The 17,888-nt window shown below is 40.3% G+C and overlaps 1 protein-coding gene across 5 annotated transcripts in view; it reads left to right on the top strand.

Annotated features, from left to right (window-relative positions):
- The window catches only part of ankrd11 (ankyrin repeat domain 11), a 120,545-nt gene that overhangs the window by 68,398 nt on the left and 34,259 nt on the right, over positions 1–17,888 (top strand). The gene's annotated exons all lie outside the window — the stretch shown is intronic.

The raw sequence follows: 17,888 nt of genomic DNA, 5'->3' as shown, positions 1-17,888 counted from the left end.
CTCTCCCTCTCTCTCTCCCTCTTCTTGCTTGTGTTTTCTCCTTGCTCAGAAAGGTACGGAATCTGACTTGGTAAATAATTAAATATGCAGAAGCCTCAGCCTCTCTTCCATACACTGCCTATGTAGGTCACCATGACTCATTTTTTTACGCTTCACATACCCACGGATTTCTGCACTCAGCGGCTCCTCAAATTTAAGGGAGAAAAAAAGAGCATGCTCATATGATGTTCCAGAGTCCGTGGCCTCCCAGAGATGTTTTTATAAATTGCTTGTGTTGATACATTGCCATATTTAATATAGTGCAATTCTTAGTCCTTTTTAAGATATAGCACACACATGAATGAAGTTTAGAAGCAACTGAACCTAAAGCTTGCATTTCATGCTGAGGGTCCTTAATGGCTATGCGTCATCATAATCACCCCGTTATCAAAACCAAACCTCATCCACATTCTTTAACATGACGTCACCCTTCCAGTGCCTTTCATTAGCTTTCTGATGAGAGGAGTTGTATGGAAGATATTAGTTTTGCAGAACTGGACTGATAAGAGCAATTTCGTCTGGACTTAGGTGGTTGGGAATCGCCATGTGCCTCAAGATACACTTTACCAGATCTCTTGAAATCAGGCCAACTCCAGTCCCATGCTGATATTTTCAGTCTCTTTCCATTGTTTTTGTGTTTGGACCAACACTGTTGTAAATGGTTTGCAGTGGACTTGGTTTTTGGCATCATTCACTTGTATCTTTACGTTTGTATCTTTGAGCAAGACCTCTTTGTTCCTGACATACTGGAGGTGGAGAACACTAATATCTTGGACTTCCTGCAAGTGTGTCATTTACCACATCTTTGGCACTATGGTGCTCCTCAGATGTTTGCAATTAAATGCTGTGCTAATCAATTTGAATACCAAAAGCTATTCCAAAACTCCAACTAACAGCATGATGTTCCTGATGAGGAATGTTGTGTTACTAAAGGACTTTTTTTGCCCTTAGATGCCCCAAAGCTATGACTTTTAAAGACTAAATCCTGTTTTCCTAGGACATTTGTCTCTGGTAATAGTTTAACAACAGCTTAGCATATTGGTGGCTGCAGGAAAGCATTGGAAGTTTCTGAACTACTCATAAAATGTGTTCATAATGAGATTTTGTGTAAAGCCAAGACTGGTACTGACAGCTTATGATTATTTTAGTGATGCACAAAATATTAGTACCATATCCATTTTGGCCAATATTAGATTTTAAAATAAAACCTACCATTGGCGATATTGGATGTTTTAATCGTGCATGCTCATTTGACCATTTTTACATATTCAACAATAAGTTTTTCTGTTTGGCCGATGTGTTGGAAGCGGGATTTTTATTTTGGCTGCATGCCAAATCTTTGAATATCTAATAAAGAATTCATTTCACGAACCTTGCAGATGTACTCAGAGAACTTTTGAATTGTGCATTTGTAGACTGCATAACAATAATCTCACGATAGACAAACTTTAAACCCTTGATTTCAAACCATGCCAGTTGCCCACTGTCATATTCATGTCATTTTCATCATGTGCTGTATGTAAAATTAGTGTTACCTTGTCTTTATTTGAAAAAATATGATTCCCAGTGCGCACAAACTTAACAGATTAGTGGGTACCCTGTTGGTAACGGTGTTCACTTCCTTTTTATTCATATATTTTTAACAATTTCCCGATTTCTGAATCAAGAAGTTGCTATATAAAGTGTAAATCTTAGATTTATTTTTGTATTCATTTTCAAAGTAAAATAAATATAAATTATAAATATATGCTTTATATCGGCCACTCTGCTCTCTAAAATATTGGCATCGGCCATTAAAAAAATCAATATTGGTTGACCACTATTAGTGACAGTAAAATGATGCTCTCTGAATTGAGTAAACTAATGTCTGAAATGATCTAATTCCAGTATCCAGTAAGCGTTTTAAAAATGCAGATGGCTTTGTCTACAGGACTGTTTAAAATGCTGTGTAATTGTTTGTAACCATTTTGATTCCAAGCACTTATTATTTGTGGCATGAATGTGGAGAGCTGATTGGTCCTAGTGTGGGAAGCCAGCTCAGTTCTTTCTCCACACACATGACTGAGGATCTACATATGAAAGAGACCTTCTGCTCATGAAGAGAGGCGCCCTGACTCTGCTATTGTCCCCTAAAACTCAGTGGGCCCCTCACTGCCCTTTCTCTGTTATGCAATCCTGTGCTCTGTAGTGGGAATGCATGTGCGTGCTTGTGTTCGAGAGATGGGGCCCTGGTCAAAGGGGCCAGGTTTGGGGAAAGAGGAGTGGGCGTCTGCTGTCAGAGGCAGGAATTAGGGAGACGGTTAAAGAAACGGCAAACTGTGACCTACTTTGGAGAATGTTTACAAGCATGTCAGTACGTGTGAGTGCAACAGAAAGAGTCCGCTTGTTTGTCAGTGTGAGGGATTCTGATGAGTCACTTCAGCGCACAGCCACGGGGCAATTAGAAGACAGACGCTTATATCCCAGCTACCCTTTCACCACAAATATCCCAAGATTACAACCTCTCTCCAGAATGGAAAGAATCCATTTGGGTGTAAGGTTATCGTGAAACTGAAACAGCATCATAAATAGCAAAGTTTGTGAGACGTTCTACAGGGAGACTCAAAATGGAACAACATGCGACTGGAGTTAGCACACATACGGCAGTCATCTTTCTCCACTCCCAAAGCTCAACGCGCTCCGTGTATTCACAGATTATTGTGGCTTCCATGTCCCTGCTGTTCCTTCTGTAAGACCAAGGGTTCTCTTTACACCACCCGGCCTTTTGCAAGAACACCAACGCGTGCAATCTGGCCTTGAAAAGAAACTGTTTGGCTGTCCTTCTGGCTCTTCCATTGTCAGGCCTACCTGATGGTGATGGCTGCCCATCTAAATGATATCATATAGCATGCATTTGATACCAGTCTCTCCTAGCGCTCACTGAACCAGTCAGAAACTTTGGAAACCAGTACCTTGTACACATGGTACTAAAACAACTCTTCCCCTCTCTTATTTGGCTTTTGCGCTCCCTCCTTAGTCTAGAAATGTTTTATAGCTGTAAGTTTTTCCACCAAGTGTGGGCTGTTTGTAATGGGCCGTCTAAAGGAAATTCCAAACCGAGAGGGAGAATTTTGGACTGGAGCAGTGTGGACTATGGAAGCTCTGCTGCGTAAGGCTTTCTGCCTGGCTTAAAGTGTGGTCTCACAGCCAACAGGGGAAATGCGTATGGATTAGAGAGCTGGTCAGTGAGCCCTGAACAGAGGCTTATTTGAGCTGGAGCTCTGCTGGCCTCGGTTGCGATTCGGCTTGACTGCTGAGAGGGATGGGACAGACTTTAATTGCCTAAATTGCATGCATCTGCTTAGTTCTGATGTCTGAAGGTGTCGAATGGCTTTGATGCTCCCTGGGGGACAGCATTATAAAACAAGCCCACATTAGCAAGCTCTTATTTACTAGGTTTGGTGTTAAAACGCAAACAGTCACATGAGTCTTCTCCACAGCTGATGCATGTTGTTTGGTCTGCGTCTGTTGTTTTTGAAAGGCACATTGTTGCAGAGATTCAAAGGCTCAGCTAACATGTCAAATCTTGTCCCCTTTCAGTTAAATGTCATAGTTTGTGTTCAGGTAAAATTATGCAAACCTGCTGTTTTGATTACTGTAGTAGGGCGCCGTGATTTTGACATAAAACACGTATTGAATCGCTGATAAAAATGGAATTACCTGAAATTACCACATTTTCACAGAATATGAATGAAATCCAAAACCAATCTTGAATTAAAATATTTGAAATTATACTACAATGTTTTGATTTGAAGATATGGTTAATATCAGTTAAGAAACTGTATAAGGTCGCTGAGCCACTAGTTCTCTGGTCTAGACTATTCATGTTTGTTTAATGAATATTAACCTGTTGCATATCACTTTGAGTTTAGATGGCTGACCTCAGAGGTCTTCTCCTGGCCTTTTTCAAACAACAGTCACCCCTTCTACCCAGGAGGCCTTAGTTTGCCTCTACATCAAGACAAAGTGGTCATTGTAACAAGAAAATGCCACTCCATCCATCAGTGAGAAACCTGATAAAACAAGAAAGATTGAGCTTTGGCTTTGCATTCTTAACTTACATGACACTGCCTCTGTCTAGTTTCCCAGGATGCCCAATATATTGGTAATCTTATTGATATCAGCTATCAGTGCCATTTTTTTTTTTAACATTATCAGTCTGAATAGAATGATACTGGATGCAGAAAATATTAGACTTGTTTTTGTATCCCTATTGTCTTTGGCAGGTATCTGAAGTACCATTATCCATCTGTTCAACATTAAAATGTAGAAATTAATTTCAAATCCAAAACCATATGCATTTATAATATCAGCCATAACAAAAACAAATAAAAACAAAATACAAAGTATCCATATGTATACAAATATTTTAGTAGTTGAGAGCATATGTAAACTGCAAATGGCTCCATGGGAGTGTGTTCTTTTGTTGTGATTCTCTGGTATAGATTTCTCAGCAGAATCATGGGTAAAGTAGTTTTTCACTGGAAAACAGTCATTTTTATTTGTGAAAAATGCAGATGGCAATGAACTGTTCCTTCTGTTGGCCCAAAGGTCATTACATTGATGCCTGGGAAACACACTGAATTATGAATCAATGTTCACACATTAAGCAGATTGTTTTAGCGTTACTTGTGCAGACTAGTGCATAACCTGAATAAACGTTTCTTCTGGACATGGATCAACAGCTTAATGCCACAACACACAAACACAGAAGTTCTTGGCTTCAGAAGAGCTTAGTCAAATCTAAACAGCAGAGCAACATCTAGTTTCCAGGTCCTGCCACCACATCAGAGGTTGATTGGGTTGAATGAGGACAGCAGGACATTGTGTAAACTCTTGCTGTAAATTAAAGAGGGTGACGAAGTCTTAGTGGAGCCTCTTGGAAGCACTCAGGCCTGTCGCCATTTGCAGAGAGGGAGAGAGCGAGGCCCAGTAAAGGGCTTTTATAGCAGCCATCACTTGTCCCCATTTAGTGATGTTTACTCCACAGCATGCCACGCTCAGCTCTGTGCCACACTGCACTCTGGCTGCCTGGGAAATGTGCTCCAGCTGATTAAAAACAAATACCCATGAACTCAAGCTGCATGATTTGAACAGGTCACCTCAACCTTTACCATAATTCATCTTAACAACTGCCCCCAGTGTTCACAGTGGAATATGACTGGTCCAAATTACCCCTCCACATGTATAGACAACTTTTCCACCAAAATTACCCGGAACAATTTGTCCCAGGAACTTTTTCCCCCCAGACCTCCTGCTGTCTGCGTTTCTATCGCGGTCTAAAGTACCGTGAAAATTAGGCACTAGTCCGGTGACGTAGGACTGTGTGCGACTTTCCAGTTCCCGCTGCGCATTTCATCCTCCGCATATAATCTTAATAAAGCCTGAACCTCGTCGCCGGTCCATCAGTCGTATTTTTAAAACTCCATTGTTGATTAGAACAGCAAACAACTCTTACTGCACGCACCACAATAGACTTTTAAAAATGGTGGCTGAAATAAAATGCTGTGTGGATTCAACCAATCAAAATGCTGCATGAACTCAACCAGTCAGCATGTTAAGCGCCCAAGTTCCACCCCGGAAAGTTCCTGAACTTTGAAAAAGTACTACCTCATGAGCAGGGACTTTCTGAGAGGGAAATTTTTACGTTGAACTTCATTTAGACCCTGGTTCCTGCAGTCAGAGTACCACCCCAAAGTCCCTAGTTCCTGGGGAAAGTTCCTGTGGTGGAAACACAGCTTATGTTAAACATCAAGTATTTTCTTTCACGCATCATTTTTCGCCTTTATTGAGGGAAGAACAGCTATAGTACAGGCCAGTAATAAATATCTCAATTTAATATGCTTGTTATATTTTAGAAACCTGTTTAATCATAGTGACTGTTTGTATCATCCACTAACCTTTAGGAATAGTATTATAAAAGCCTAATTTTTTTTAACCTCTCCAGATCTCCAGCCAGGTATGCATTGATTAAATATATCGGTGTTACGAATTCAGCATCCCTGTTACTAGAAGGCACAAGTCCAAAACCGCTAATTGGTGCAGCTCTACTTTGCCTAATGAGAATATTGATTATCACGATGAGCAGCTGGCCATCTGTTGACACAGTGTGCTGGAGATACACACGGTGCTCCTTTCTCAACACCATATCAATGCAATCAGTATTTTTTTTCTGAATGCAATACTAGCTTACTGCATTTTGCACAGTACTTGTTTTATACTGTTGTGTAAAACAAGTATGTAAGAATAGCATGCTGCACTGTCTGTAACTCATGAGTTTGTAGAACAGTGCTATATTAAATAAAGTTATGTCCTTTTAGTTCAGCCAGTGGTATCCACAAATATGATTACTTTTAATCTTGTAATGTCTTTTGACAGTGAGATCTAAGCATGTCAAAAGAACCAAAAAGTCTAAAAGTATGAAAATATATCTGATTTCATTCAGTACTGTCTGACTGACATGCATTCTGTCATGAGCATTCATGGCTTATTTCATAGATATCAGTCAAACAATATCGATAAATAATAAAGTAAAAATCACTACTCTTAATTCATCTATTATACACTTTTCTTGAATAATTGACTTAAGTAAATGTGCTGCACATTTTGGCAAATGTAGCATTCTGTGCAATTCTAGGTAGGTATTCCATGCAGTCAGAAAATGTGTGTTCTGTGTACACTATCCAGTACTGCAAAAATAGTACAGGGATTTATATATGTATAAAGTAGTATGTCATTCCGAACATACTCTTTGAGAAGGTTATGCCTGTTTTGTACTGTTAAAGGCTGTGGCATTCATGTAGTTGTCAATGCTCCATATCTCTGTGGCCAAGTATGATCAGGCAGAGCGAGTATGCTAGAAGGGGCACCACCCCACTAACTGTGAGCCTGGCTGCTTTCATCCCGCTCCCTGATATTTAATTCATGCCACTGCTCAGGTCCAGTTTCCACTCCATAGCCTGTCTGCACCGTACCCACCAACACCCGCCCTGTGTGCATGTGCAGTAATTCCTGCCATTCTGTTCCCCCGCCACAGAGACTCCATCAGGAGTGCTTTGGAATAAAGGGTGGTGTTTGCTCTCCTGTTTTGTCTGCGTGTGCATTTTCCCCCCATTCGGGGATCAGGTTCCACCCACCCATCCCCACTGTTTATACCCGCTTTTTTGGCATCTCCGGCAACTGCTCTCTGTTAGCCAGGGGCCATGAACTCTGTCTGGACTCTGGGCCCCAGAGACACTGTAGCGCTAAAGCTCAAAGTATACTTCGGCCATCTGCGTTTGCGCACCATCCACATGACGTAATTTTCATCATCAGGAGGGTACACAGACTTCCGCACACATTATCTAATGGATTGCTGTTTTCAAGCACTCTAGTCACTCGTTCAAGCGCTGTTGTACACAGACCGTCCGCATGGGCTCAACTTGGGCTGCGCACAGACAGTCCACGTACAACAGCGCATGTGCGAATAACTTGGGTGCTTGAAAACCGCAGTCCACTAGATAGTGCGCACGCGCCGAACGCGTCTTTCTGTGCTCACGGCCAATGGAGTATACTTTGAAAGGCTCGCGCTGTGCGCGAGATGTAGCCGAACGTAGAAACCGAAGTATACCCGGGCCTTTACACAGCCACAGCTAACCCCAAAATTAATCTGGAGTTTTGTTTAGGTATAATGGTTGTTCTGCTTTAGGGTTTTGGTCCATATGCTAGTTGATGCTGCCTAAGCAACTAGTTGACTAGTCGAACTTAAGGTAAGGAGCCATGTTTACCAGACACCAAATATACAATCAGAAATAATGATAAAAATGTTTAGGTACAAAGTCCATGCAAATATAGTTTACTTTTTAGGTCCCTATGTTTTCCACAATGTGTGAAATGCAGATAAAATTGTGGAATCCAGTCCTAAAAATGGAATTTACTCTATCATGGAATTTGGCAAAATGTAGACGAATAAAAGACTGCTATTTAAATATGAAATCTACATGTTCTGCGTGTCTCTGTGTGAATGAATGGTGTGGTTTCGTCTACTACACACACATTTAAGCAGGTGTGGACGTTCGTGGCGTTTTCAGCGTCTGCTGTCTCACTTATATGAAGACATGAATACTCATCTCCAGAGCTGCTCTGACAGTCACTTCACCAGCATTTCACCATTTCATTTGGTTAAATCTCATAGGGCCTTTTAATGTATCCTAAATCCTTTTTTTTTTTGTTGGTCAAATCCTGCAGTCCTATTTAGTCTCAGTAATACTAATAATTTATTGTTCAGACGAACTAAAAGCGACACTTTGAAGGGGTTAAGCTTAGAAATTATAAAGTTCTCAGAGAGGCTTTTAACATGCTGACAGTCTAGCTGTTACTGTTAGCACACTTTCTAAATAGTTAACTTGGCCAGTCTGTTCCTCATGAAGCCATGTGACTGTTAGCTTAAGTGCATGGCAACGCAGTCATACAACCTTTCGTTTCAGAAGGACTGCAGTCTTAGATAAAGGAAGTGTGTGTGTGCGTTTAGACTGCAGTGCTAGAGTGATTGGTTGTTTGGGAGACTTTGTGTTGAAGTCTGACCGTGGTGCCTGCGGGCCAGCCTCGGGGTACAGATGACAGGCGCTCTTGACACCTGTGGGCTCTCTGCTGCCTCTCTCATGTGCCCTGCTGTTATCACATCCAGTGGCTTTCACTTGAACAACTCTCACCTGGCCGTCTTTGGTTTACATGCCTTTTTCCCCATCAGGAGATGTAACAATCAAGGTTGAGGTTTTTGAATCTTTATATAGTTTGTTTAGAAACTATTTTACTTTGACTTTGATTTGATTCTTAAAAAGCTTTTGAGTCACATGAATGCAATAGCATGCCAGCTAACCAAGGGCATCAGCTCTGAATGGCGTTTTTGAATTAGCCCAAACAATCGGATGTGGGCAGCAGTTCTGGGTTTGAAACTTTGAATTATACAGGCATTCACTTGTCATTTGGTTCAGTTTTAAATGGCAGCTACATTTGAGCTGAATATTGTGGTACATTCAGACTGCGTGCAAATGTGTCCCAAATGTTGTTTTTTTGTTTTTGCTCATATGTTACGCAGATTTTTTTTGTTGTTGTTGGTTTTTTTCATAACTATTTGAACAGCATAAATGCACGCATTTGTGGTCCTAAATCAAATACAGGTTCAATGTTTTGTAACACAAACTCAGTCTAAACAGCCATATCAGCCAAACAGCCGTACAGCAGCTCCAAAAGATTCAGTTCAGTTTAATATCTGTGTAAAGTTCATCAAATATCAATTCAGCTATAAAGCAGCTCTGCAGAAAACAGTGATGTCATCATCCAGATCAGTTCAGTTCTTATCCAATAGTGTCCTTGCAGTAAAAAGTCAAGTTAAATGATGTGAACAGCCAAACAAAAAAAATTGAATATGAACGATAAATCAGAATTGAGCACTAAGGTTTGCAGTATAAGTGAATCCTTTGACCTTCGTACTTGATGTTTCTTCATTTGAATGAAATTGGCACTAGTTCATTTGTGCGCAATGCATAGGCCATGGTTAATTTGTCCTCTTGAAATGAAATAACACATATTTGGATCTATAGACTGATTTCTGAGAACCTGAATGCAGCACACTGAATGAAAGGTGAAGAAACATGCTGCATCCCACCCGCCCACGCTCACGTTTTTTTAAGAGTTACTGTGACATGATTTGGCTTGGCAGGGGCTGTGGCACTGCATGGCTGCATTGGCAGGGCTTGCGTTTGTTTTTTACCACAGTAGTGTTGTGCTCTTGGGCACACAATAGTGTCTTGCTGGAGCAGCATGCAGTGCCTGTCACTAAGTATGTTATGCATGGTAACAGCACGTGATCTCTCAACCTTTGGCAGCTGTGCTCTAATGCATACATGTTCTTATGTGCTGAAAACATTCACAGCTTAGATTTCCTGGAATTTGTCAGCTTTGACAGCATGAATCATTTTTGTTCTGATGTAGAAAATCTCAGAGGTTTAGAGAAAGATAACTAATTCAGTCCAATTCAGTCATTGCTGGAATTGAAGTTCCATTTGTTTATCCTATATATAAGCTCCAAAAAAGGAAGACAATTGTCAAAATGTTAATGCATTGGCTCTTGCAGTATAAATGCAGCCTAATAGACCTGCCACCCTCTTATCATTAATATTTATCAAACTACAATACTGACCAAAAGGGAAAATTGCTCAATCCTTTTTATTACTGACCATTTACTTCAAAAGCAATGCTTTTTGGCTGAGAAATATTGTGTGCAATTCGTTTTCATTTAAATTGTACATATTTGTTTCTATTTTTATATATATATATATATATATATATATATATATACCCTACACTCTAAAACATTCTGGGTTAAAAACAATCCAAGTTGGGTTGAAAATGGACAAACCCAGTGATTGGGTTGTTTTGACCCAGCGGTTGGGTTTAATGTTTGCCCAACCTACTGGGTAGTTTTATTTAACCCAACTATTGTTTAAAAATTACTGTATGGCTTGCTTAAAATGAACCCAAAAAAGGTTGGAAATTAAAAATCAGACACATAATTACTAGAGGCAACAATAATAATCAAAAGGTGAACATTTATTAAGCAGCAATGTTTATTATTCATTTAACTTAATAAATGTTAATTTATTAAACATATTAATGAATGTTAATTTCCATCATATTTTTTGGTTCATTTTAAGCAAGCAATACAGTCATTTTTAAACATTCGAGTTAAATAAAACTACTCAGCAGGTGAGGCAAACATTTAACCAAACAACCCAATTGCTGGGTTTTTCCATTTTCAACCCAACTTGGGCTGTTTTTAACCCAGCATTTTGTAGTGTACAGTGTTCAGTAGTATATGGTTTTTTCGCTTTAATATTGAAATTTGTTTTGGAGAATTATGAACTTGTACTGGTACCAACTGAAACTTTGGTTTTGTCTCAACCTTAATGGACAATACATTTTCTCAATTCACTTAACATTGGCAGATGTGGCAAAAAGTTAATTTTAGACCCTGAGTATATGGGACTGGAAGGATGTGACAAATGGCTTCATTAACTTGAGCAGTGTGTAGCTACCCTGCTGGCCTTCTACAGGTCTCTTTATATGCGCATGAGGGCTAGTGCGAATCTTATCTTTTCTCAAGACTAATCCTACTGCAGCCGTCCTGTCAATATGAGGATCCAGATTATGCTCCCTCCTCTTCCTGTTATGCCTCCATCTGCTCTCTCACTGGAGAAAAGCAAGAGTATTCACATTTTGTTCATTATAAAGATGTTTACATTGCTGACCGCTGTTTGTGGCCCTTCCAGCACTGCTTTTGTGAGATTTTGTTCACTGTTTGATTAGCAAATTTGGATTAGGTTTAAATTTGGTAGGTGAGGAAATTCAGGGTTGAAACCGCTCCCCACCACCACCATATAACACAGATCCATCAATTTGCAGGCTTCTCTCATTGGATAAGAGCTCTCATACACGCAACACTCATTTGAAAGCATTTAGACAGCCATTGTAAACATGCTTACCGGTTGTTGTTTTGGTTTTGCAGCCAGGCGTAAGTGATGAAAACCATTCACATTTTGCAAGAAGTCTCTAAGGGAAAGTGGTTTGGCTGACCGTAACTGTGGACTGTGTGTTTAGGGTATTTTTTTCCCTGAGATGCAGGCCTCCCTGATTGTTATCTAGTTTTTGCACAACATGGCGGCTGTAGATTCACTGTAGGATTAACCTACAACCAGGCATACAAAAATCACTTGCTAATGTTCATGATGCTTACATAAGCCGCCACAGGCATTTGCCTTGAAAATCAGTGGGGAGGAATGTTATTATTCTAACAATCAGCTCTTGTGTTGTGATGTTTCCTTGATTTACCAACACTTCACAACAGCCCTGCATACAAATGCACTGAAATATGACAATGTCCCCAATAGGGTTGTCACAATACCTGTCATTTCTTATGAAACTATTGAGCTTCACAATGCGAAGGCTTTATTTTGATTTTCGCCACATTGAGCTAATTCATAAGAAAACTGAAAGGTCGTTGTTGTTGTTCATTTAAAATGCGTTATTGCATACTTTTATTTAAACTTTAATTGAAGCAAAGAACAGTGTTTTGTTTCTGATTTCTTTAGTATAATACCATTTGAAAAATACAGTGGCACTGCTAGTATCTTGAGGCTTGGGTATTGCGACAATACTGTAGCATTAGGACTGCATAACTTTGAATGAATTCTGTATGCAAGTTGTCACTTGATGCATTTGAGACGTATTCAGTCTCAGATCACGAACTGATGTTGTGAATACCAGATGTGATGGCACATTTGTTGGGAAAATCGTCCTTGCAGAAGGTTAAGAATGGTTTTCCACACATGCATGTCCATGTTCATTAGCACTCCAGTCCACCTCCTCACCGCACCATCCTCCCTGTTTCTCTCTCGCTTTGCTCAGAAACACGTGCCCCTGCTCATGCGTCGCTAGGCAACAGGACTTGTGTGCATATCGCGTATGTATGCATGTCAGCTGGCGCGCTATGATCTTCCCTATTTCTCTGGTTGTCTCTGAGATAGCCGGATATATTTCTGCATGTGAAACGGAGGAGGAGGAGTAGAGCGATGGAGAAAGAGATAAAGACCTGTCTCTAGTTAGAGAATAACATGTCCGGAAAGAGGGAGAGTGATGAGTCAGAGTCTCTGTTTTTGAGAACAGATTACACTTTCACCTCACTGTCAGAAATGAGCGAGTGGCGTTTCTTGCAGCAAAGCTTCAAAAGTTGCCTTAATTGTCGGCCCGCATTGAATTTGTGCGCTTTTGTCACATTTTCCATTCTGATTGTATGGGGAATTCTGTGGAATGCATTTAATGACCAAAATTAGAGTTTTGTGGATGTAGTTCATTTCCATGAGAGCATCCCCTCCCCCCATACCACCAACTTTTAATAGCAAAAGCAAGTAAGAAAGAAATGTTCACAGCTATAATGTAAGCTTAAGGCTATTGGCTTAAAAAAGAGGATGTCCTGCGAGATTGGGTTCGTTTCCTATGTTGACAGGGCACAAACAAATTGTGAAGCAATATTATGAGGTCTTTAAATATAGTAATGTGTTAATCAGTGCTGAAGTTACTATTATTGGAAACAGAAACTCAACCTTTTATTTAAGTCTTTCCCCACCAGCGTTTTTGAGCATTTGCCAGCGCCAGCATTTTTGATCACTTTCACAAAAGTTTCATGGCCCCTAGAATATTTTGTCGTATGAATATTTGAACATGCAATATATCAAAAGAATAGACCCTCTGCTTTTAAACAAAAAAAATAAAAAAATAAATTATTGTATCTTCATGCATTCTTTTTTAAACAACATTTGAATGTGGGTAAGTTTAATTAAAAAAGCAACATTTTGAGCAAAAGGAAGAGAAAATAGCTTTTATTTTTTGTCTGGATCAGATTCACAGCAATGATCAAAACACAGATGGAGTCCATCAACACCCTCAAAGCTTCACAGTCCTATAGCTCATCCTGGGTCAACATTTCATTCAGTAACATTAGGCAGTTTTGAATATACTCTATAATTATGATGGTTGATCACGTTATATTACATATGCATCTGCTTACATATGCTTTTGCTTGTTTCTGCATCTTCTTCGGTTGTGTTTTGATCAGGAGATTCACTACTCTTTCAGAAGATGTGTAATAGCGCCCCCTACCGTATAACAGTGAAAACACCGGAAAATTCTGTCAATGGCGGGGAAGCGTTCTCTCATAAATGACGGAAAAGTCCGTCATTTGTGGGGAAAGAGTTAAAAATTGATCCAAATGCAATTAGAATAAAAAAAAAATGCAAGGTGCAGTGGATTTTTCCATTCTGTGGAAATCTAAAGAGTCTTTCTTAGCAATTCTGCAGGCGCTGCTTTCATTTGGGCCTCCTCATTAGCAACTACACATTCCCAGAATATCACTGCTATTCCTTCACCACTCCTCCCACTACAGCATTGCCATCTTTTTTTTTTTTTTTTTTTTTTTTAGGGAAAAACAGCACGATGAACATATGCATACAATACATACATACATACATACATGTATGCTTACATACATACATACATATACACAGCCTTCTCATGTCACTGTGGAATAATAAAGGGTAACTGCAGGAAGAAAAGCGTGGCCTGCCGCCTCTCTCCTCCACTTGTTTGTCTTCTTTCCTCTCAGCACAAAAGCCTCTAATCAAATGAATTGGTGTGGGTCAGGGGCTGCTCAGCCAACCCCATCCCGCCGTTGCCTGGAAACGGCAGTGGGCCCGGCTGGCCTCAGCAGTGTTCTATTTGCACACCAAACAGGGCTCGCCGCGGCGGTCGCTCTTATATGAAATGTAAATAGGCTGTTACAGTACCAGCACACCACGCCTCGGAGCTCCGTTCATTAAGCTGCTCTCTGCAACACCTGGGAACCATCTAGTCTCCATCACGGCCCTCGTTATACCCCACACATCTCCATGTTCCTCATGCAACTACACTGGTGCAAAGATGCACATGCTCATCGAATTTGGTGAAGTCAAGCTTAAGCTGCTGTCAAAATCCAGTAGAAATCCTCACAATCAGGAGTTGGGCGTGAGGGTGAAGAAATTCACTATGCAAATTTAGTTCGTTCAAATACGAATTGGCTGTGCTAACCAACAGAAAGCTTCTGTTAGCAGTGATTAATTTCTAGGCTATTGACAGTGGCCCTTTTTCCATGCGAAATTTCACTGTGACTGCACCTTTACAGCTGATTGGTCTGTTGTTTGTGAATATTTCTGAGATGAGGATGCTTTCAGTGTGGATAGATACTGTAAAAGAGGCCTGAGCTCATGTAATGTACATGAACACACTAATTTCCACACTGACTCATGCAGTGCAGTTCTTCTCCGCTGACAGACAGCTGCACTAAATACCAGTGGACGTGATGACAGCACCCTACGTGTTACCATGGTGCAGAGCTAGGGGGTTGTGGGCCCTTTTATCTCAGCAGGAGGCACCGTTACCAAAGCAGCCCATAACAGTCATACTGTGCAGCAGCGATTGTATGAGGAATGAGGAAGAACTGGACTGAGGCTTCCTGTGGCAACATACTGTGATGGCCCCTGTTTGACCGCAGAGAGAGGATCGCTACAGTAAAGGAGGGGAGAGGAGAGGTCCTATTGATCGATGGATGGAGAAATATTTGTTTGAGCTGAGAGTTCAGGTGCAGAGTCATTTATTCTTAGTGGCTCGCCAGCCATGCTGACAGTTTATAGGTTTTGCCAACAGGAAATGCCTGGAAATGCTGTAATGACCATATGTGCTGACAAAATAACTGTAATGTGGCGTATCAGAGCAGGTTCATATACCCTGCAGGCCTGATGTGACACTAGGGCTAGACTTCTCAATTTTGAAGACAGTGTCTGTTTTTGCATTAGAAAATGGCTTATAGACTTTATAATCTTAAATTAACATTATTCTGATATTTACTATTCCCTAAGTTTATATAATCAGCAAAATTATCACTATAGGGGCTTTTGCACCGGAGGAACCTTTTCACAGTTCCTAGAAATATTGGCGGAAATACCCGCTTTTTGTTTCTTTTTGTCTAGTAACGATTTTAGTTCTAGGAGCTCCTTTTGAGGGAACTAGATTCAGAGTAGGGTCTAAACCAGCACAATAAAAACTACCAGTGATGTACGTGCATGCTGATTGGAGATTATAGCCTATATATTTACTCCACAAACTAACTCTCTGAACATGGAAAACAGAGATAGATGGATCTTTCAACCTTTACGCTAAGGAGAAAATCCAACGCAACTTTAGACCAAGCAAAACATGATTATGTATTTCTGCTCAGCTAGCAACATTTGACATAAATAACACGGCAAACACTAATACGTTTTCATATACTGTCTACTTTCTTTGTATAACAGTTCTGTCTAATAATGTATTAGGACTGTTAAATCGATCATAAACTAATGGAGAATAGGAGCACTGTGTGCTCAGGCTCTGCAGTTCTCAGCACCATTCAAAATAAAGTCTACTGCATCATCAAAATAAGTCACAACAACAAGCATGGCTTATGTCACTTCAGAGTTCCTACTGGCGGTGCAAATGCAACCAGGAAAACGTCCCTAGGGGAGCTATTATTTCTTGGGGAACCACCCTGGTGGCTAGTTCCTAAAACTACCCAGTGCGAAAGCCCCTTTAAATGTTGATAATTTTCGATGTATCGCCCAGCCCTACATGAGACAGCAGCTCCATCTCAAACATGAGAATACTGACTTGTTTGAACATACAAACAGCATACCTGCTTTGCATTTACTCTTTTCTAGCAGCTCCTGTAGATCTAGCGATACTGCATTTGTGTGAGTATGTGTCATGCAGCAAACAAATTGTTGTTTTTTTTATGTAGTCTTATTTTTCTCTGAGAGAACAGCCATGTTATGCTGGTTTCCTATCCAAATCTGTATAGTATGCACACGTGCTTGTGACCGGGGCCGGTGGAAGCAGGAGATTAGAGGGAGCTTTATGTTCCCGACTGAGCAAAGGCAGGACTGCACCGTCAGCAGGCAGGAGGAAGCTGTCTAAGCACTGGTCGGCTGACCCAGGGTCAGCCTCAGCAAACTGAGAGGGCCTACATTCCTCCTAGATTAATCCCATGACCCAGAGCCAGCCATCCACTAACAAGGCATGTCTATCTGCCCATCATCTAGCTAAAAAAATGCAGCCGGTTAAGCCTATATGTGAAGCCCGTGATCACTCTAATAAAGACTAGAGTTGTGGCGATACAAAGGTTTTGATACCACGTTTCATAGTGGATCACAATTGTGCACTTGAAATTTGCCACACATCTCTGATACTGCAGAAAAACTACATAACACAATTTAAACGATATCGCCCAGCTTTAATCTGCTACATGAGACTATCTTTCATGCCAAGAATGATAAATATAAAGATAACGATAACTATATTAGTGTCCACACCAGTGGATGATATCGTTCTGTTTATTCTAAGTGTACTGCAGTTTTGTTGTCTTCCGCTTTAAATGCTCAAGCTCTTTAAAGCAAGATGGATTCTGACTGGTTGTCAGTGATTTTATCGTTCATCACCTGGAAAAAAATCTTTCTGAAAGTGATTCCAATGATATTGTTTTCCTGTGCCACTATTGCGGTGTGGACTCTATTTTTTTTTTTTATTTATTATTATTTTTTTTTTATTTAGAGCGATTTTTAGAACTATATCTTTTTCGTTATAGTTATATGAAGGAGCATGAAGATATTAAAAACATTAACGATGATTTTCTGTAAAGCTTCTTTGAAACTATGTAGGGGTGTGACGAGATCTCGTGTCAAGATCTCGCAAGATTAAAATGTGACGATTTCTCGTCGAGGTGAAAAGCAGTCTCGCAATATTGCCATGACGGAGTATGAGGGTAAAATTAGGATAGAATATGCCACTGCTACGCCTCCACTGTCGTTTTGCTTTTTATAGAAATAAAAACCATTTAATTCAGTTGGATAACAGTCGCTTCAATCCCATCCAGCTCATCCAACACGAGCAGCAGAATCATACATAGTGAAGCAGGAATCAAATTTCACTGATCACGTGACAAGAGTAAGCAACGAGATGACTGACAAGACCATGGCGGAGGATTCATTGCACAACAGAGCCTAAGCGTCTGACAAATGTCTGATCTTACAGAATGCGCGCTCAAAACTGAAATGACATTCATTACAAGATGATTAGTTAAAACATTTCAAATGCACCAGCAGACTATTTTAGTCACGTATTTCATCATCGTCTCATCTCAGAACTGTCTT

The sequence above is a fragment of the Ctenopharyngodon idella genome, chromosome 7 (genome assembly GCF_019924925.1).
Source record: "Ctenopharyngodon idella isolate HZGC_01 chromosome 7, HZGC01, whole genome shotgun sequence".
In the NCBI taxonomy this organism is placed as follows: domain Eukaryota; kingdom Metazoa; phylum Chordata; class Actinopteri; order Cypriniformes; family Xenocyprididae; genus Ctenopharyngodon; species Ctenopharyngodon idella.
Note: the sequence above shows the minus strand (reverse complement) of the source record. Positions and strands in the feature narration are given on the sequence as shown.